At 31.0% G+C, this 22,346-nt stretch overlaps 1 long non-coding RNA gene across 1 annotated transcript; it reads right to left on the bottom strand.

Moving 5' to 3' along the window:
- Window positions 1-3,457: 3,457 nt before the first annotated feature.
- Window positions 3,458-22,346, bottom strand: LOC120354512. Its single transcript, XR_005573082.1, has 3 exons — window positions 22,178-22,346; window positions 9,260-9,363; window positions 3,458-5,062 (listed from the first exon to the last, which is right to left on the bottom strand). It is a non-coding gene; the product is annotated as an uncharacterized LOC120354512 (long non-coding RNA).

Below are 22,346 nucleotides of genomic sequence, written 5' to 3'. Positions count from 1 at the left end.
GGTATTATAATGCGTGCCCATCAGTATCAATAATCTCACATTCGAAAAAACTAATTTAATAGGTGAATAAAAATAAACAAATGAACTAAATAATGCTGGAGAAATTATAATATTCTAGATTCTAAAAAATTAATTTTCATCAGATAGAAAGATCATCACGGAACTGGATGAATTATATCATATGGAATACAAATTCAAACGTGAACTGAGTTTGTTAACATTTAAAACAGTTGACATCAGGTACTTGTGGATGAGAATACTGCGTGAGGTCTACTGTTCACAGAACTACTAGTTTAAAAAAGGGTGCTTAGATTTTCTAATTTCCAGATGAGTAAAAGTAGCCCTCAAAAAAAGTTAATATTGATTTACTTGACAATAGCTGGATGAATATTTCATTTGAAATAATCCATTCATTTTTCTGAAATGAAATTATGTGGAGAAGATGATTATTGTAGAAATTTGATCAAAAAATCGGATGAGAAGAGAGGTGGAAACTTGTTGTTATTCGATATCATCATTTCAAGACAATGAATAATGAGTTATTTCCCTACGTAAATAGAAAACTGTAACTTCAGCAATTTTTTAAAGCAACAATGCAAATTTATTCTAATTTTACTGTTTACTGCTGTTAGAATACAATTGTATGTTGAATGATTAAAACTTGTTTCACAAAAGTTCTTGATTATTTAAAGTAAAACTTTGTTAACATGGATTTGAAGGGACCGGACCCTGTCCGGATTAGACGAAAAAGCAAAACTAAATAATGGAAAATACAACTAGTTTGTTTTGTGCTCTAAAGTGAGAATACTATTAATATTGTTAGTTTCACTAATTTAGTGTTAAGTAAATACAGCGTTGAAAGAATATAACCTATTTAGCAGTTCAATAGTGAACCTAATATTCAGTATTTATATATTATATATATATATATATATTATATATATATATATATATATATATATATTTATAGCGGAGTATTTTTAAGTTCAGTATTGAAATGGTACACAAATATATCAAGACATCTTAGAGAATAGTGGGCTTTCATCAAGTGAAGTATATTTATTTATGAACAGATTTTACTTAGCTAAAATACATTTAAACAATCTGGAGAGGATATTAAAGTATATTTTTAACTGTATATTGTACTGAACAGTTATAGACAGCATCTTATTTCTTGTCTAGGGCTGTACAGATTTAGATTTAGAGACTAGAATTGACAGTATTCCACATGAAACAATATATGAAAGATGAAAAATTTAAATTTTAGTATGTTCATCACAAAGCATTAAAATTCATATTCGTAAAATAAGTATTCACAGAAATTTAAATTTCAAATTCCATTGATTTATTTTTCCATGATTAAAATACATCGGTGGTATATGGACCCTATAATTTTAATAATCACTGTAGAGCGCACATTTGACATAGCGGAGTGCGACTAGTGTAGTTAGGTAAGGAAGAATCAGGATGACACCAAGCCATAGTCAGATCATAGTAAGCATCAAGGTTTTGTCGAAACATCCTTTAAAAGAAATTATATTGAAATCTAAAACTTTGATACTTTTATTTATTTATAAACAAAACAAAATACATAATAATTGCATGCATGGGCCGAAGCCTGTGTGCAGGAATGAGTTGCATTATCACTTGACTGTAGCCAACAAAAGTGAATCATATAGTATATAATATTTGATACTTAAGTAGCTATTCAAAGATGCATGATTCTTAAATAAAACTCAAAATGAAAATAATCCTTGTGATTCAATATGTAATTAAAAGCGAATCAAGAATGATAATGAGTTGAATGAATTGAATGAAAAAGTAGAAAGATGATTGAAGGAAGTGTAAGGTGTTAATATTATGGTGAGGATGAAAGATTATAGATGACGGGTTAAAGAAGAGGGGATGAGAGGGATTGAGAAAAGCTGTCAAGCAAAGAAAGAACAAACATTTAATGTTTACAACCCAAGATTGGAAAGGAATTAATGAGGAGCGGCGATAATAAAGACTATATAAGAAGGTTGAAATACGAACTTGAAAACTATGGTATTGGCACAAGAATTTCATGCTGAATATTACTATAATTTATTATGAATACAGAAGACGAAGAACACCAGTAAAACATCAAACAAGGATGAATATTCTTTCATATGATCATCAATCATCATAAATTGCTAAATCTAGACCAGGAATCGAGCCTGAAGAAGAAGCAGGCAGATGCCCTAGCGGCTTGGAATAGTCACACCTATGCTGCGTGGTTCAGTACAAACAACACCACCAATTAAATCAATGAAAATTGTATTAATACTAGCACGACCTGAATAAATTTAATGTAAAACTTCAAGAATAAATAAGGCTCCAATAAATTTATGAACGGATTCCTCATATAATCATTTACTTGAATCTCAATAGTTTATTATTGAATTTTGAATTTTTCTCAAGTGTATCACATTCCAATATAATTATTGTATTATGAACTAGCAGGTAACCCATGCTCTGCAAGGGTCTGATCAAAAAACCTATTTGACAAACTGTAAACTTGACCTACTGAAGTCTTGAAGAATTGAAAATATGTCTATAACCATCCAAGGTGAATCAAGAACCTATATATGCAACATTTCAAGTTAATCAGTCCAGTAGTTGAGACGTAATGATGCGTCGTCATTCGTGAATTTCCTATCCCGCAACTGTAAAAGCCAATTCTTTCCTTTATAATATTATATATGATGCTGTGGTATTTTGAATATGTGACAGGGAACGCCATAAATCCTGTTACTGTGATGTGAATCATCCAAATTTGAACAGTATTTGCTCTATTAACTGTGACACATGAAGTAGATTATAAATTGGAACAGGTATTATTCTTGACAAATAATGTCCAAGATGAAATCCTTCTATCAATTTACTACTTGGATGTAACTTATATTAGAAATGGGAATTTCTCGATCTATTACAAACTTACGAGCCATGTAGACTTGTGGTGAAATTTCCAATGTGTTTTCAATTTTACATTTTCGTGCCACTATCACTAAATATTTTTTTCTAATTTACTCTTCCCTTAAAAGCCTTTGACAGAGTGCATCTGTAATTTCTTTGTCGCGTATCATGATATCTGCTTGATAATTAATTTATCATTTATTTATTTGAACAATCCAGTGTGGGAACATACATAGAAACCCCCAAATATTGCTCATTGATCATAACAATTTTACCAAATAATGAATAAAGCGCAATATTATAACACAATATTATAGTTTGGAGCCCAACCAAAGTATTGCGTTGATGGCGTGGTGAAACCACAATAAAAGCAACACTATAATATAATATAACTGTTATAATATAATACAGTTATAACTATAATATTATACTGTTATAACTGTATAATACAAATGTCTCAAATTGCAATCAATAATTTAACTATCATGAATTAAAATGAAAATTGAATATACAGTAAATTTAGATATGATCAGAACGGTACATATTAACAATCAACAATAATGCTGACTAATGAAATCGGTTATTTTAAAATATGTGGACTAAATTCAAATACTGATACTATTAAATTGATTATTGAGTACAAAGAATTCCTTCATATTCATGAAGTGTCACACCCGTTAAAAAAGGGAGCTCGTCAAGTTCTTACAGAAGAATTTGATGCTTTCGACATTCCTTGATCAAGTGAAAAACATTATCTACTTCACCTTGATTTTGTAATACAGTAGTTGTAGAAAGGTGCACAGACAGACAATTTGAAACGACAATTGTTTATCAACGTAGGTAGAATAGGTGGGATATGTGAAAGTTGAGTGCTTTACCACTTTACCTTTATTTGAAGATTCAGTTTTGGACAACCAGCTACTGTCTGATGTTTTTGAATCTATACATGCAACGATTAGTTATATGTTTCGTGTGCAACACATCCATCAGTTTGCACGTGTTAAGACGTGTGATTTTCTCGACTCACTTGAATTGAATATTTAAATTCAATTCACTCGAATAATTTGTGACGGCTCAACTTCCTTCCCAGTCTTTCAACACTTTTTTTATCTAGGAACGATGAGTGACTCATTCCCATTCAAAGCTCTTTTCTTCTGGCATTTGATTTAGATCCTTTTCCCAATCCCATATTTCTCATGCCACGCGTCATGATTCACAATTCTGTTCTACATAATGTGAAATCCAATAATATACAGTTCATATCACATTCTGCCAACGAACTCTATTCAATTTACATGAACATATCACTCGTGGAGAGACGATATTATCATTGTCACATATCAATTGTGAAGAGACGGAATATTATTATGGTGGAGTCGACATTGTAAACGATTTATAACCTTACACCGCCTTTAATGTAGTAACGATGAAGTTTTCTTCACGTTCAAGTAAAAGTATTGAATGAAATTGATAACTCCTAATAAAACTCATCAAATTAAAACACCTCTACCCACAATTATCGAGTCAGATATGGAATATAATATTCATTGAGTATGGTATTCTTGCCTTCAGGTTTTCTACTCGTGGGACATGAACTATCCCATTTTCAAGAATTGGTCGATGAATTTATTTGTTTCTTTTGATAACACATGAAAAAATTAGGAGGTTAGATTAGGTTAGGTTAGCGCTATAAGCATATTCCTAGCCTAAAGAAGACATGTTAACATTCAGGAGACTTAATGAATGTAGGAAAATCGGAGAATTTTCTTCTATCAAGACAAACTAACTAGGAGAATAACAACCTTGTTTCCGCAGTTCAAGTTGGAAAGAAAGTTGTCTACTTTCAGTAGTATTGAACTGGAAGTATTAATGTATTATGCATCAGAACTATTATTATTTATAAACGTAGTACTATGAAGATTTCTAATTCATACCTAGAACTGAGCATGACTACATATTCATTCATTCAATACGTTCCAAAGCTAATAGACATCAATTCAATCAATCAATAATTTTATTCAAATCAGCACAATACAATATACATAAAAGAAGTCAAAACACAAGAAATCACAATAAAAAATAAATGTTTAATAAAATACAAAAACAGGCTTCATGGCGGGGTGTGCTGAAAAGAAAGAAAGGAGGAATTGCCTTAATTATATTGTTTTTGATGTCACAAATGCAAAAAAGAAAATAACTAAAAGCTAAATATATTACTTTATTACATGGTTGGACACTCTCTTTCCACGAAGGAATCCATGAAACTCAACTAATATGATATAAATCAAATCATCAAATCAAATCATCGTATATTGCCATAAAACATACAATATGTTGATAATCGTCATTATTAATTGAAACATGAAAATACGAGTTGAAAATGACCATCATCCGATATACATGACCATCTTCTGAATTTCGATCTGAATACCCGATCAGAACATTCTTGAAACTTTTTTCTGAGTTGGCAGAAACCTCCATTCTCAACTGATAACTTTCAATAACGTGAGAAGTCAGAAAAAAGCGTATACACATACATATGCATGTTAATACATACATACACACTCACAAATGTTCCTGAATAAAAGTCTACTTATAAAATAGTGAGAACAGGCACGATGTGGTATGGTACCTACGTACACCGATCTCTATACATATGAATTAAATCGTTGGGTGTATGCTTGATGATACCCATACAGTTTCGCCCTAGATTTTGTTGTGAAGGGTCTGTTCGTGTTCTAAAGCATTACGCATCCATTGAAAACATTTCTCCATTGAGTTGCACCCCAAAGAATCATTGAAAACGACATTTTTATAAGAGATTAGTGACCGTGAAGTGTTACGGAATAAAGTTCTTATTCCTCTTATTTTCATCGAGTTACACCTCATATTGAAAATGATAGCACAGTCAAATAGGAAAGCCTGCAGCTTGCAGAATATTAGGTACCGTACTATAATAGTAGTAAATAAAAATATTAATCTTGAGTACCCAACAGTCAAAGACTTGAAAATGGCATTAGTAGCCGAAAAATGTAGTGACAAAATAATTTATAAGGGAACTCAGATTAATATTTTTATTTGTATTAAAAGTAGCCCTGAAGGAAAAAGACAATATAATAGCAGTTTATAATACATAATGAGGGCCTTTGAAGCACGAGTTATATGATTGTAGAATTAAGACACTAGTCTACATGGAAAATGATGGAAATAACATTGTGTAAATAGATTTTTTATTTTTTAAATAGGTTGAAAATACATTCTGAATGAATCAGGAGTTACCCAAAACTTCATCATTTCAAATTGAGGTTATGTGCACAATCATTCAATTTTTTACTTGAAAGGAGGAACCCAATAGTTTACTATTAACAAAATTTGAAATGCTTGATAATAAAAGCAAAATTATTTCTCACACATTTCAAAATATTATATTGAATTTTAAATGATTGATGAAATTCAACTACGGTACGTTAGTTAGAAATCAAGACAGCACAGCTATGACAACCAGTGGACCAGTGGTTGCATAATATTCTGACTTCTTTCACTTCAGAGCCCTTTGCTTGATGTTGCCAACTAATATTTTTGCTTTTTAAACTCAATAATATACAATGTTACTACAAAATATATTCATCGGATTTTTAAAATTAAAATACCTTTGTCCTATTTACAGTAATTTTCTCAATATAAAAATAAAAAACTGCACATACACGGCCACTAAATTTTGTATTGATACGAATCGTTTGTTATTATGCGGTATTTTAATGTATAAGTACTTGAGAATTGACATATACCTCCAGGATTATAAACCTGTATTCAATTTAGTTCTTACAAATCCGAAAAAAAACTCCAATAATTCGTTTTTTAATCTTAGATGACTTTTTGATGAAGTAGTAGACTTAGATGAAGTTGTATTTGAGATGTGGAAGGGTTGAATATACATTGAAAGGGGTGGTATTTACACCTGGTTAAGGGAGTGTTCATCTTGTATATTTAGAGGGGGCGATTTAATGTTGTGTTCATTAAAATGTTATAACTCTTTGAATTTTATGTAATTTATAATAACAACACGATTATCTGTTTGTAACAATACTTACAAACAATGAAAAGAGAGAACTTTTCTCATTCTTGGAAATTTTACTGTGCTTTGCTAGGCAAGTATTCATACTGTATATTCTTAACGACTTCGGAAGTTATACCTCTGAGTTGCATTTAGACTAATTCGACACTAAAAAAATAAACCCTATAGAGCTCTGGATCTGCATTAGAGACATACATGATTTTTATCATAAGCATTTTCAAATGGATTCCTGGATGTTGAGATATTCGAAAAACATTATTTGAACGGGAAGAGGAATCAAAATTTGAAAAATAGACTTTTTTCAATTTTGTATATTTCATAACTATAATCCGTTCCTGAATTCAAAAGAAACTGTGATTGAAACGACTAGAATCCTATTCGTATATGAGATAAATTTGAGGAGCTGGAAATCCACTCACTGCAGTATCAATTTTCAAATTAAGTGAACGAATTACATAGAATATCTTAAAACTCAAGAAACGCCAAAAAGTAGGCACTCCGTACAGTGTTGCTAATCTGGATTTAACATGACAGCAAGGGTTCGAATCATAATATGTAACTTATGAAGAACGTATATTGGCTGAAAGTTGTTCACCTCCTCCTACAAGTCAGTTAAAGCAGTTATAAGAGTTTTCTGTAAGCTTTTAAGCTTGAAAGGTATTACTACCATTTATGTCATTCAGTTAGTTTCTACAGAAATAACTACTGTGCAAATCTGAAAAAATAAATACTATGTAATCGATATTTCATCAAAATTCCTTATTATTCATATTTGCATAGAAATTGTTAGACTATTTGAAATTATTGAATTTGACTGACAAAAGCAATTAAGCACACATTTACAGAAATGCATTGTTCAACTTTTATAAGATCCTCATCTTCAATATCCTCGTTCTATGCTATATAGAAGGTGTGGATACTGAGAATTATCTTGTTAGAAGGTATGACCATTGCTCTACTGGAACCTAACAAACTCAATTGAAGATGAAGAAATGTTCATTCTTTTAAAACAATGTCTCAAGAGTAGCAAATAGATCTACTATAATGAGATTAACTTTAAACTGTCAATATTCATAATAAATACTTCTTCTTGAACGAATGTTTATATTTATTTATTTATTTTTTACATTTAATAATACACAAATCAAATATTATGATAAGAAAAGGACCAACAGGCCTATAGTGAGGTCCACGTTATAATGACAGTGGAGAAAGATAGGAGAACAACGTTGTCGATCCTCAGTCTTGTCAATGCCTTCTATAAACGGTAGCTGATACAGGTTTATTGGTGTAATATTAACTGTTCATTCTCATTTAAAATAATCAATTATATTTTATTAAGCAAAAAATTATATTTTATAATACATTTTCATAATTAAGGTGGAATATTTTGTTAATTAATTATTAATTCTACATTGTTAAAGCCGATCTGGCAACAGAGCAAAGCGAGAGAGAGATAGCGCTATACGCTTTGTTGAATGATAGACAAGGATAGAGATACCATTGCTAATCAAACACTGCCATTATAATGTGGACCTCACTATAGCCCTAAACTTTTCCCATAAGTGAATTTCATTACAGGTAGCTAGTAGTATGATAAACGTTCTATTGTTTCAATGTAAAATCAATTCTCCGTGTGATAAATCCTCCGATACAAAAAAAAAAATATCTTCAAAGATAAAAAATTGATGTACCTTCTAACCTTCTTATCAATGACCGTATTTATTTATAAATGTACTATCAAGTGCTAATAAGTACCACGGTCAGCTATATAGCTTTTTCCTCTAATACCATTAATAATCATAATAGTTATTAATGAAAATTAATAATCAATTCGGGAAAGAAGTTCTTAGTATTGTCGTTTATAATTTGTAATAGAATATTGTTGATTGTTTATAGGAAACACATAGAATTATCCAAAAAATATATTTATCATCATTAAAATCACTTCACTACCATGGGCTAGCCTTACATGCCTTTTAATTAAGAAAAAAAACATTTAAAACATTTTTGTTGAAATGTTTTAAAGTTTTAAAAATTTTTAAATAAAAAGGGTACTACATGTTTTATATTGTTTTTATTATTTATCATTATATTGATTTCTATTGAACATCTATAATTTGTATTGGGAAAAATGAATTGAATGAATCTGTCAATCCTCTACTTCAATAGCTTGATTTAATATGCTTCAAGTTTCTATTGATATTCATAATAACTGTAAGATAGAATAAAATAATGAATGCTAACCTGGAAACTGGAGTTGAGCCTTGGACCTTCGGGATGATTGCCAGAAACGAGACTCGCTAGACAAGCGAGATAACGATGGAAGGGAACAGAACGCTCTGGGTTACCTGCACACAGAAAATAAGAAAAACTTGAGTCATAAAAACAATCAATGTTGTATTGTACTTCAACAATTCATTGCCTATTTTAATAAGCTTGTCGAAGCTAATAAGAGTTTAACTACAATAATAAGTACACTAGTTAAGTATAGTTATATCTTTCCAACCGTGAAACCACAAACGCCCGATTCTGGTCAAGAATTGAACTAAATAGCTAATAAACAATCACATAAATCGCTCCTGGAGGTCGGAATTATAGTTTTTGCACTGTTTTCTAACTATTTTTCAACTATAATTGGTTAGGTTACTGAGATTTGAATCAACTGACTGGAACCATAAAGTAAGTAAATATTATTTATTAGTAATAGATTATTTCTGTGATCTCTGCTGGAACCAAGCCCTTGTATCTATCTATATATTATAAGCATTGGAGTTAATCTGGGTGGTTGCATACTCGCAAACAGAAAATTAGTTTGGATCAAATATATAATGCAGCTTGACAACTCATCTATTAAATTACACATAATTTAGTAAATTATCTGTAATTTAATAGATAATTACAGACAATTTAGTAGATTATATTTAGTAAAAGTTTGTTTCATGTTTTTACGAAAGTTTTATTATACCAATCTATCCAAATTTAAAATTGTTTGTTTTATTCCAATTTATATTTTTAGATTGTGATTTGGGGTAGAAATTGAAATGGACATAACCTATGTATAATATTTGGACAATTTGAAACTAAATTAGGAAATTGAAGAAGTTTTGGGCAATAACCTGTTTTTTTCTTTTCCGATCATTGTATTGTTTGTGCTAAGCTAATAAATAAATAAATAATTTAATAGATAAGTACAGATTATCTATCAATATTCTGTAATTAAATTAATAAATAAATATTTATTTAATAAATTTAAAGATAGATTGTTCAGTCACCCAAGAACCTACTAGGATCTAGGGCCTTCTCAAACGGCAGGCTATGGATAAGTCAAACTGTCACAAATAAGTCTTTATAATACAATGTATTTAGAAGACTAGAAGATAGTACGGCTATACAACTAGGCACATATCGTAACTGTGATACCAGGATAGCCTCCATTATTTCAAGGAAAAAATTCATCCATAATAAATTTAATTTCGGACTATTATTTCGTTTAAATACGAGGAAGAGATAACGGTTCTCCTTATTTTTTAATTTCGCAATCATTTCAATTGTAAGTGTACAACGTGGATGATTGATTAATAATTATTCACACGTTGTATTTCTTGTATTCTTATAGGTTTTCCAAAGGAAATACCATAGAGAAACAATAGCGTAATTAGATATCCCATGGTATAGGGCGTTTATATTGCAACTTTTACTGTTATCTCAAGCCGATTACTGTTGATTTTTACTGTTTTGTTGGGGTGAGAGTGTATGAACGGCACAGTATGAGAGACTACGAGCGTCACATAGCTTCACGGGAAAGAATTACGTGGACTATCGGTTTGAGATAACAGTAAAAGTTGCGACATAAACGTCCTATACCATGGGGTATCTACTTACGCTATTATTTCTCTATGGAAATACTTTCCAAAAATTTTTTTACAATGATGGATGAATATAGTTACTTTTACTTGGATCAGAGGCACCTCTAATTGTTCTGTCCACATTTAACCTTCAATTCTAGTTCATGTTGTCAATATTGAACAAAGTACATACTAAATATTGACACAAGCAGCAACAGTGCTTCAAATGAAAATGACAATATTTAGTCGCGTCTATTTAACGCAGATAAACAGATCACTATCAACACCAACTTCTAATTAGATTTTGCTGTCATCTCTCTGATTACTACAGTTCATCAATTAAGCCTCCAATATTCTTGATAGTTTGCACAACGTTTTAATCTGTAATCACTTCTTCATCGGTACCTAAAGGCTGATGATCTACGTTTGCGAAAATAATAGTCTATAACAAAAATCGCATAGTAGTCGTAAACTGATATGCAATTCATTCATAGAACCATGCACAATAAATTCAGTATGACAATCAAAAATCAATGGTAAAATAGTATGATTCATATTAAGTTTATTTATTATTATTTTTTCGTAGTTATTTTATTAATTAGTATGATTCATTATGGGAATAACTAATTTAATTTCACATTTAAATTGGATTTTTGTTTAATAATCATTAAATGAGAATTACTCTGAATATTACTCTGATATTACAACGAAACTTGCTATAGTAGCTGAAATCTCCATTAAAATTTCAATGATAGCATCAGTCTCAAGGTGTTGTGAAGAGCCAATCAACCCACGAACCGAGATAAGAAATACGTATTACGAAAGTACATCATCACCTCATAATTGAAATTGAAATTATCTTTATTCGTCTTCTTAGAAAGTACAAACAATATACAATATACATATACAAAACTTTAAGAAGGTTCCTCACATGGGCAAAGCCTGTATGCGAGGAATGAGTTCTCTACAAATAATAATATTGATCTCTCAAAATATTTGAACACCCAAATATTTATTTTCATTGCTCCTTTAAATATCCTACTAGATGAGAATAACAAATTACAAACTATTCATTCATTCATACAATTAGTAGGCTACTACATTATCAAAATGATAGGGAGAGGAAAAATAAGGTAATCTTGTGCTATTCCTCTCCCAAATTTAGATAACACATAGTCCGAAATGTAGGTCTTCTATCTAAATGTCTCTAAATGTCTTGTAGTTTTTTCAATTCACAAAATTTTCAGTCCTCAAGTATTTTCACAAAGTAGATTTTCAAGTTTAGATGCTTCAAAACTAAACATAGAAGAAATATTTCACATTATTATAACTAAAATAGGAAATATTCACATATTAAAAATATAATTTTGAAGAATTGCCGAAAAACAAACTTATGACTGACATATCACTATAATTATTGATATATTTATTACCTGCTGAAAAACATACAGGTTTAGCTGAACCCTACATTTTTATTGATAATGTGAAAATAACAAAATAATATTATTACCGATAAAATTGATAGGTTGACTGATACGTCAAATGTGTAATGTGTAAAATTCCATATTTATTATGAATGAATTAATGTGCATTTAATTTCTATTATTATTATCAGTAGGCTATTTTAATTATCAAATATTTTCATTTCGAAAAATAAATTCGAATTAGTTATTTTTATATTGAAGTGTGTATAATTCAATGTAAAACTGCATTGGCATTGGATGATACTATAAAGGTAGACAAAGTGAACTCACAAAGTAGACAAAGTAGACAAGTAGTAAAAGTAGACAAGGGTAAACTCATTTTTATTGTTCTATATGTATGCCTAAATCTAAATAGATATAAGCATTAACTTAATGCATTAAATATCCTAACTGAAATTCATCATTCCATGAACAAAATTCTGTGAACAAATTGTTTTTAATAATATTATGAAAAGTGTCGAGGTAGATTATTGAGAAATCAGTGTGAGGTAATTAAATTTCCATTTTGCAATAATAAATGTCAAAGTGAACCTTGTTCTTTGGTGTTCATATGATCAAAAATGACAGGAGACCGGAGAGCAGGGTCTTCGATAGAAGGGGTGATAATGAGGGGTAAGCCATAAGGGGCTGCTCCAATACACGTATTTGGGTGGCAGACAGCATCGTTGCGAATAAAAACTTTCCACCCTACTCCAATTTATTGATTACTACCCTCCACAGACGTCTACCGTAAGAGCGACGCCCTTTGCCAGTGTCGACTCTAGCCGGGTACGGCCACAAATTTCCCTCCAGCTCCAGGAAAATCCCTTTCCGCTTTGCGTGCCCCTCATAATTGCTCGAGGAGATGGTTATCTCGGAGATTGAAATCTTAACGACTCAACAACCTCTCACGGATATTTGAGAAACATGAGCCGGGAGCAAAATGTTGATGGATCTTGAGATATCACGTTAACAACGTTATTCTATTACCCGCTCAACACTTCGCACTTCAATTAAAATTTGCAAAAAAATGATTGCAATTTAAACAAAGATTGTAAAATTCGCGAGGAATGAAAAAGTAAAGTATTGAACGAAGTCAGGTTATTGGTCAATTGACTAAAAGCAGGAATCTAGTATCTAGTGACTAGTAATCATTAGTACTAGCTACAGTATTGTCAAAATTCAGTCGAAGGGTGAAAGAAAATACTTTGTTAATTCAAGTTATTAATTGAATGCGTCATCTCATGTAATTCATAATCCACTCGACAGTTGATTAATCATGAATAATTTTATAGTCTGATTTTTACAGTACTACTGGAATATGGAGGAAATTCCTTTTCCTTTTATATTTTATCCTTAAAATGCAAACTTTCTTCAAAATACAAACTAATGCTAGTTCTTTAAGCATTCGCTAGAAATTCTAAAGCAATGCTAGGTTATACTGCTAACTCGAATCCTAGCATTTGCTTGTAAATTACTTATAATTAGCAAATGATAGCTTTTATTCAAGCACCTAATGATGAACAGATTATTCCTGCTCATTGACTTGTGTATGGATGGGAGGGATGATTATTTCAATTTTTTTAATATTGCGTGCGTGGGTAATGGAAAGTGCGAGGGTAATAGGTCCATGCCTATTCGATGGGATTCAGCGGGATTCAAACCCGCGACCAGGTAGTACTAGCAGACTGAAGGGTGCAACGCCTTAGTCAACTCGGATATCCAGGCCGGCTGGATTTATTTATTTACAATGCAAATGACACTAATGTAATAACATTGGTAGATAAATAATAAGGTAGTCCTTGTGCTAGGTGACAAAGTCCAAGATAAGGTTAGAATTTCACGTGTACAACTTTTATAAAATTTCAGTCCAAAATAAACATGAAAACTAAAAATTTTGCATTTAGATGGCTTGAATTAATAAATTGATTCGAAATATTAAGGTGCGTGCAGACTTTCGCTCTGCTCCGCAATCGAACGTCACTCGAGCAGATCGATTGATGATCGACCGGGGAGCAAGAGTGGAACGCGAGAAGAGCTAACATCTCCCGTAACGTTCATGAATCGTGAATGAATCTACAGATTTAGAAGTGTTCAAGCTACTGAAACGTGAGTGATATAAGTTCTGACACAAGTGCTCGCGTGTCACTTACCACACTTTCCAAATATCTTAATTTTTGCTGAAGAAAATGCTCTCACAATCCCTATGTGAACAATCTTCCAAGCAGTCCTAAGCTTGTGTGAGAGTAATGGAGAAAATGATGATTTCTATTGAATAACTGTATTCATGTATAAGAACAACTTAGAATTATCAAAACCATTAATTTATTATTAAAGCATTTTTAAAAGGCATCAGCTTTTCTCAAAAAATATTTTTATAACTCTGTAGTTGAGACAATTTTAAATAGTTTCTATTCAAAATGACAATCAACCACATGACAACATCAACTCCACAACAAAACAGAATGTATTCATGAAGATTACAATATATGGTGGTTTAGATTTCAAATTATAACTAAGAATAATAATATAGTTGACATAACTATTTAATGGATTTAATAAAGTTTAATCTGAAGCAAGTCAATGATAGAAATATGGTTTATGGTGATGATTTCAAATCATTTCTTGTTTTATATTGTACATTGTATCTAGATAAAAGGAAGAAGTCGATATATAAACGTCCATCAAAAGTGTATTTCTCATGAACACTCAAACTGAAAACTGAATTTATTATGCTGAGCTGTGAATGAGACGGCTGCACATGTAAAAGTGCTGCGATCACCAGTCCAATCAGATAACCGAGCATTCGTCACTTTGATATGAGAGATTAGATGTCACACTAACCGCAGGGTCTAAACGATTAGACAACAGTGTGGAAAAATTTAATCACTTTGCATGTTCTATTGCTTTATTTTTTAGAATTATTTTCTTACTTATAGTTTTCATGCAATCATGCCTACATTATCTTGACATTACTAATAAATTGTATTTTTACATAGTTTTACACCTTATTGAACACCATGTGATGTGAACTGAAGTCATATTCATCTCAGACAGTAAGGATATATCAATATTGTGTTGTGATCTCTCTCGAAACTTAACTCGAAAAGCAAGAAGTAGTCTACCAAAAAGGTGTACAAGATGCACTGAATTTTATATACTTTCATTAGACCTGGTTTCTAGGACACTTTTTAAATCTAATGGGCCATTAATCCTATGGATTCAATAAGTGTCCTAGAAACCATGCCTTAGAGTAGAAGTATCATACTATTAGTAGATGACTAGTAGTTCACTAAAAAGTTGCACCACTCAATCCTACGCAACCAGACCCTGAACAGAGCTGCAGTATTTATTTTAGTGGGCTTGGCAAACTGATTCAACCCTGTTACCTCGCGAAGAAGCAAACGCAACCAACCTCACACTTCGCTTTGTAGTCCGCTCTTGGGATCATAATGTCTTTCGAAGCTCTGTTCACCCACGATCACAATTTACTAATAAATTTACTGTATGTGATTCAAAAATCTTTTTGCAGATTCAAGTATATGAAATTATTATTGTGGTATGATAGCATATTATTGTGGTATGATAATTACTATTCAATTAGGCTATTTCAAAGTAATTATATTGAAGTTAAAAAATTGGTTTCAAGATTGATGCTTATAAGAAGAAAGTAATACGTAACCTGATGTAGGTAACAATAATTATTCAGGATATAATGAAAACACTGGGATGTTGTCAGAGATATCACTAAATATACCAGTGTTTTCATTATGATGGATATCACAACAACTTACCAACATAATCTGAATTCAGGATATATATTTAATACAGCAATATACAATAATAATGATAATAATAATGCTCATAATAATAACATAGTATAAAGTATACTATACAATTGATAAAATGGGCATATTATTGTAAAGTTATCAAACAGAACAGTAACTTTATACAGACAGCCCAATCCATTAAAACCTATAAACAATTTGACTATCTTTTTATGAAGATGAATACGCTACTAATCTCCTAGAAGTCATGGTAATGAGCATGAACCAACTACTAAATGGTATATTCAAGGATCATCATGAAAATACAGGTGATAAACTAGTTAGGTTACGTTTCCGTAGACGCGCATTAGATGAAGTGACATTCTTTACAACAGTTGAAAAATACCTACATACATTTTGAATTGGACATTTTTTGTGCAGGTGTTTCGATAAATATGATTTTTTCCACTACATCAACGGAAAATGAATTAAGCAACATCATAATTTTAATTTATCACTGTCAATATTTTTTTTATAATTTCACTATGCAAAAAAAACTGAATTTTCTATATTAGATTAGACTTATACTATATTATATCATACTACTAGTAGTTCATACTAACAGTAGACCTCGCTCATGAATAAAACTTTCAATTTAATGAAAAAGGCCAGTAAAATAAGTACAGAATATTGTGACTATATTGTAAGACTGTATCAGTCTAGCCTTCGATGAGAGTGGTCATGTCGATAGTGTCGTTCTAACCGGCCGCTGCGCGATAAAATTTTCAGAACGAACTTTTACTAAATTAATCTATTATGGCAGAGTGTTTCAAGTGTACATTGAGTTTCTCAGATAGAGAAATCGTGGTAGAGTGTAGTGAGTGTAAAAATGGGTTTCACCCAGTACCAGCCTGTGTACCAGGCTAGAATCCATCGAGAAGTTAAAAAAAATGAACTCACAAGCCAAAGCTGCATGGAAATGTGACAACTGCAAGCAGGATAAAAATACTTCAGGTCAGTCAGATAATCACTATAAACATTTCTCAGAACTAATAGAAAGTCTTCGAAGAGAAATAACTGATCTTAAAACCTCCTTCAACTCGAAATTGGACGAAGTCAACAAAACATTGGAAAATCTGAACACAAAAACTGATGAAATTAAAGAACACATCAACACTCTCACAGTCGAACATCATGCTTTGAAACAAAAGTACAATGAACTTGAGAAAGAAAACTCGGAAACAAAAATGCGTGTTCAGAAATTGGAAAATGAAATTCACGATCTTCAGCAGTATACCAGAAAGGATAATCTAGAAATCGTTGGTATTCCCGAAACCAAGCAGGAAAATCTACTGGTCGTCATGGAGGCTGTCGCAAAATCTTTAAACGTGGATTTCAAGAAGGAAGACCTATCGATTGTCCACAGAATGCCAACCGCCAAAGGATCTTCTTCTATCGTGGCGAATTTCAGTTCCAGGAGTAAGAAAATTGAATGGATCGCCGCGGCAAGGGAAATGAAAGGCATCAAGTCCACCGATATATTATGCAACAAGCTACCCAGATCAGACGTCTATGTGAATGAACACCTCTCACCCTACTACAAACGATTACTAGGTAAAGCTAAAAGTCTAAAACTAAATAAAAAGCTTACTTCCGTCTGGGTTCGTGATTGTAAAATTTTTGTTAAAAAAAGTGAACATTCTCGAACGAAAAGAATCATGAACGAAGAGGACTTGAACGAATATAATAATTAATCGTCAATGTGAATGTTTTCTTAATTTATTATTGCGCAGTGCATTGGTTTTATTTACTGTATTTTCCTATCAGGTTTCATATTATTTCCCTTATTTAAAATGTATTATTGCGCAGTGCATTGGTTTTATTTACTGTATTTTCCTATCAGGTTTCATATTATTTCCCTTATTTAAAATGTATTATTGCGCAGTGCATTGGTTTTATTTACTGTATTTTCCTATCAGGTTTCATATTATTCCCTTATTTAAAATGTATTATTGCGCAGTGCATTGGTTTTATTTACTGTATTTTCCTATCAGGTTTCATATTATTTCCCTTATTTAAAATGTATTATTGCGCAGTGCATTGGTTTTATTTACTGTATTTTCCTATCAGGTTTCATATTATTTCCCTTATTTAAAATGTATTATTGCGCAGTGCATTGGTTTTATTGACTGTATTTTCCTATCAGGTTTCATATTATTTCCCTTATTTAAAATGTATTATTGCGCAGTGCATTGGTTTCATTTACTGTATTTTCCTATCAGGTTTCATATTATTTCCCTTATTTAAAATGTATTATTGCGCAGTGCATTGGTTTTATTGACTGTATTTTCCTATCAGGTTTCATATTATTTCCCTTATTTAAAATTTTGAATCTTATTTAAAATTTAAAATCTTGTCGTGTTTCACTTTTTATTCTTCTATTTTTTTTCTTTTAGGTTATTGATGAGTAATGAGTATAGCTTTGATGAGGTGATCGATTTGGAGTGTTTTGATACAATTGAGAGTGATGATATTTTTAGTTTTGAGCCCTATTTTCATATAGATGCAACAACAGATTCTATTGTAGCTTTTAATGTAATACATATGAATATACGGAGTTTGGTGAAAAATTTTGATGAGTTTGTCTCAGAAAACTGTCTGAGTCTTAGAAAACTGTAAAATAAATTACGATGTAATAACTCTAAGGGAAACGTGGATGACTGATGATAACATTTTTGATTACAGTTTAGGTGGCTATAGAGTTATAGATAAGCCGGGGCAACTAAACGGGAGTAACGGATTATGTATTTTTGTGAAAAATAGCATTGACGTAGATTATCTCAACTACGAAAATTCAGAGGCAGATATAATTCCGATTACATTAAAAGCTTTCAACCACTTCATAACATTATTTGCAATTTACAAGTCTGTCTGACATTCATGAAACAGAAAATATTCTTTTGATTGGAGATTTAAACATAGATATTTTGCTTAATAGTAATCTAGCAAATGAATATAGTAGCCTTATGCAGATGTATGGTCTAAGATCTCTTGTGAATAAGCCAACTAGAATTTCATGTAAAACAAAAACATGTATTGATCACATATTTTGGAGAAATGTAAATTTTAAAGAAGATAATGTAATAAGCTCTATACAGAAAACCTATATTACTGATCATTTCTATACTACTTTTCACGTGAGAAATCCAAACACATTTTTTAAAGAAGTAAGAGAGGTCTTCACAGAAAAAAATAATTATAAGAAATTGATAGAAGGGTTACAAAAAGAAAGTTGGGGAAATGGAATTTCCTTCAATGATCAAAATATAGACTTAGATGATAAGATTGATAAATTTTTATGTAAGTTGATAAGCAATATTAAATCAGCTAGTGAACAGATAAAAATAAAAAATAAAAATAGATCACTGAAAAAATGATAAGATCCATTAGAGAGCGTGATAAATTGCATAAAAAACTAAACAGACAGCCATTCAATATTGAATTACAATCTAGGTACAAAGCATATAGAAATTTATTAAATAAACTTATAAGAAAAACTAAATTTGAGCATTACAAAACCATAATCAATTTTCTAAAACTTCCCAAATTGTATACCACTTGTTTCCAGAAATCGTTTTATTTCTTGACCCAAAGATTTGTAATATATATTTGAAAATCAAATCGTTTTAAAATCAAGAATAAATTCTCAGATGGCTTAGAGGTATGCCTGACTATCTACAGACTTCATTTAACGTAGTTTCTTAGTTTAAAAATTGTGATGATGGTGATAATCAATATGCATTGGGAGAATAATCTGGAATTTGAAAGCAATGTAAGTGAATGTGTGAGTGTTTGGTTGCTAGTTTTTTCTTTCTCCTACTTCTTTACTCCACTTCTCCATGTATTGATAAATTAAGAGATATCCATACCTACTTGAAGACTTGAAAGTATTGTACTTTCAGCAAGTAGTATTTATTATTTTTGATTGGCATTGTGTTCTAATTTAAAGTAAAGCCAAACTAATGTTTTTGCTATTTGTGTAAAATCAAATTGCAAAATTTGAATTATTCAAATAACTTTGTGATTCGCAAATGTTCACACGAATCCATTACACAGTACCTAACTTCGTAGATTCCATTTATTTTCTTACAAGAATTACAGAACAGCTAGAATATATAGAATAGGTATCCTTTGAAAGTTTTCAAGCTAACTTGACAATAATCCAAAGAGAATTCAACTTATTCAACGCACAGTACCGGTACCTGTGCCGGACTTGTGCAGGTCTATTATAAACATATATGAATATCAAGGTACTTGTATGCTGAAGATGGGACCAAGCGCATTAAAATGTGTTCGGTATTAACTGAGCATGTAAGTAAGTTACAGTAATGTAATGTTGTAAAAGGTAGATTCTATTCTATCTAGTTGAAAAGTAATAGCCTAAAAATTAACATGATACTTACAATTCATTTATATAAAATACAATCAGTAGAACAGAAAATGATGTGGCTTCAGTTCAAAGTCAAAAAACCTATCAAGTTTATAAAAAAATCAACCCTTTTCATCCAGGGAACTATGACCTTATGAGGAATTTTAAAATAGAAAGAATACATTTTTCGATTGGTGAAAGTAATGATTTTTGATATGTCCAAGTTCTTGGATAGAAAAATGACTCTTTGATTTTGATATTCTAACTATAAGTTAGTAAGTTACATTAAGAATTCCTGAAACTTGACAAATTATAAAATTTTGAACAAAATACAGCTATTATAGTAATAGATTGCTGGCAAAGGGAAATCCAATGCTGAAAAAGTTACATTAAGAATTCCTGAAACTTGACAAATTATAAAATTTTGAACAAAATACAGCTATTATAGTAATAGATTGCTGGCAAAGGGAAATCCAATGCTGAAATATTGTAGTAGTCAACATTTATCACCGTTCTACAAGAAAATACTTTCATTTGATATATCTTCTATATAATAAGAGAGAGTAGGGTTGTGTTTGTTCGCATCAAAACATGCCAACTTGTGGATTGCATACCGGAAAAACGGGAATGATTTAGATCTTCAAATTTTGCATATCGATTCTAAAAATATCAATCTCGTGCACCTCGTAGCCCGAATTTCAATTTTGCTTCTAGATTTTTTAGAATTAATGTTGAAATTTAATTCATGGGACATGAATTCATAACTATGTTAAGATAGAACTATAATCTAGAGCAAGGTACCTAGAATACGTATTCGAGAGAGACTACCTACCTCTTCGAAACAGATGATTAAAATTGGTAACTAAATTAATAGCCAGTCCAATTTTGTCAGGTTGACATCAAGTTGAGGAAGGTTTCTGAACAAGATTTGAGTTATATCAATTTATTATGTTAGTATCAAGTTATGATATGTTAGTATCAAGAAATTATCTATACTATAATAAAGGAAAGAACTGGCTTATACACATACGGGATAAGAAAATTATGTTTGACGCATCATCACGTCTAAACTACTGGACTGAATTCAACTTTTAATATTGCATACAGTTTCTTAATTAACTGAGGATGGTTCTATGCCAACTTCAAACTCTACAATATTCCACTCAGTCAAGTTTTCAGTTTGTCAAGTTTCAAAATGTACCCTAGCGGAGCACGGGTTACCTGCTAGTCATTTATATCTGTAGGATGAGAACATTCTACTCTTCTGGAGTAAATTGATTAGTAATCTGATGAAATAATAAGCGATCAACAACATTTTGATATTATTATTCTAAGTCAAGAAAACGAACAACTAGGTATAGTGTTTAAATTTTAAATCAAATGATAAAAGAGGAGTCAGTAGACTACATAACCTAAAATTTTAATCCAATCGTGTATATAAAGGCAGCACCTCATCGTACCTAGATAATTTTTGTAGGTCGTTCAAATTTCTATAAATGTTGGGCATTACTACAAGGAAACCTCTTTCCAAACAAAAAAATATTCATCTGTCAACAACAAAACGTCATCTGTAATAGTATTGATGTATGTAATAGGATGAGGGGAAACTACCATGATTACTCGTTTTAGGCTAATATGTGAATATTATCTACTCTTACCTTCGTTTTATTATTGGTAGGAAATTTCGACTAAACGTTATTGCAATACGATATTTGACACGTAAGATCCATTCATAAATAATAAATAAATCACTAATGACACTACCGAAACACTGACACTAGCTCTAGCTGATTCACAAAATCACAACACAAACACACATACACAACA

The sequence above is a fragment of the Nilaparvata lugens genome, chromosome X, assembly GCF_014356525.2.
Source record: "Nilaparvata lugens isolate BPH chromosome X, ASM1435652v1, whole genome shotgun sequence".
Lineage (NCBI taxonomy): Eukaryota > Metazoa > Arthropoda > Insecta > Hemiptera > Delphacidae > Nilaparvata > Nilaparvata lugens.
This window is presented reverse-complemented; position numbering and strand designations above follow the sequence as displayed.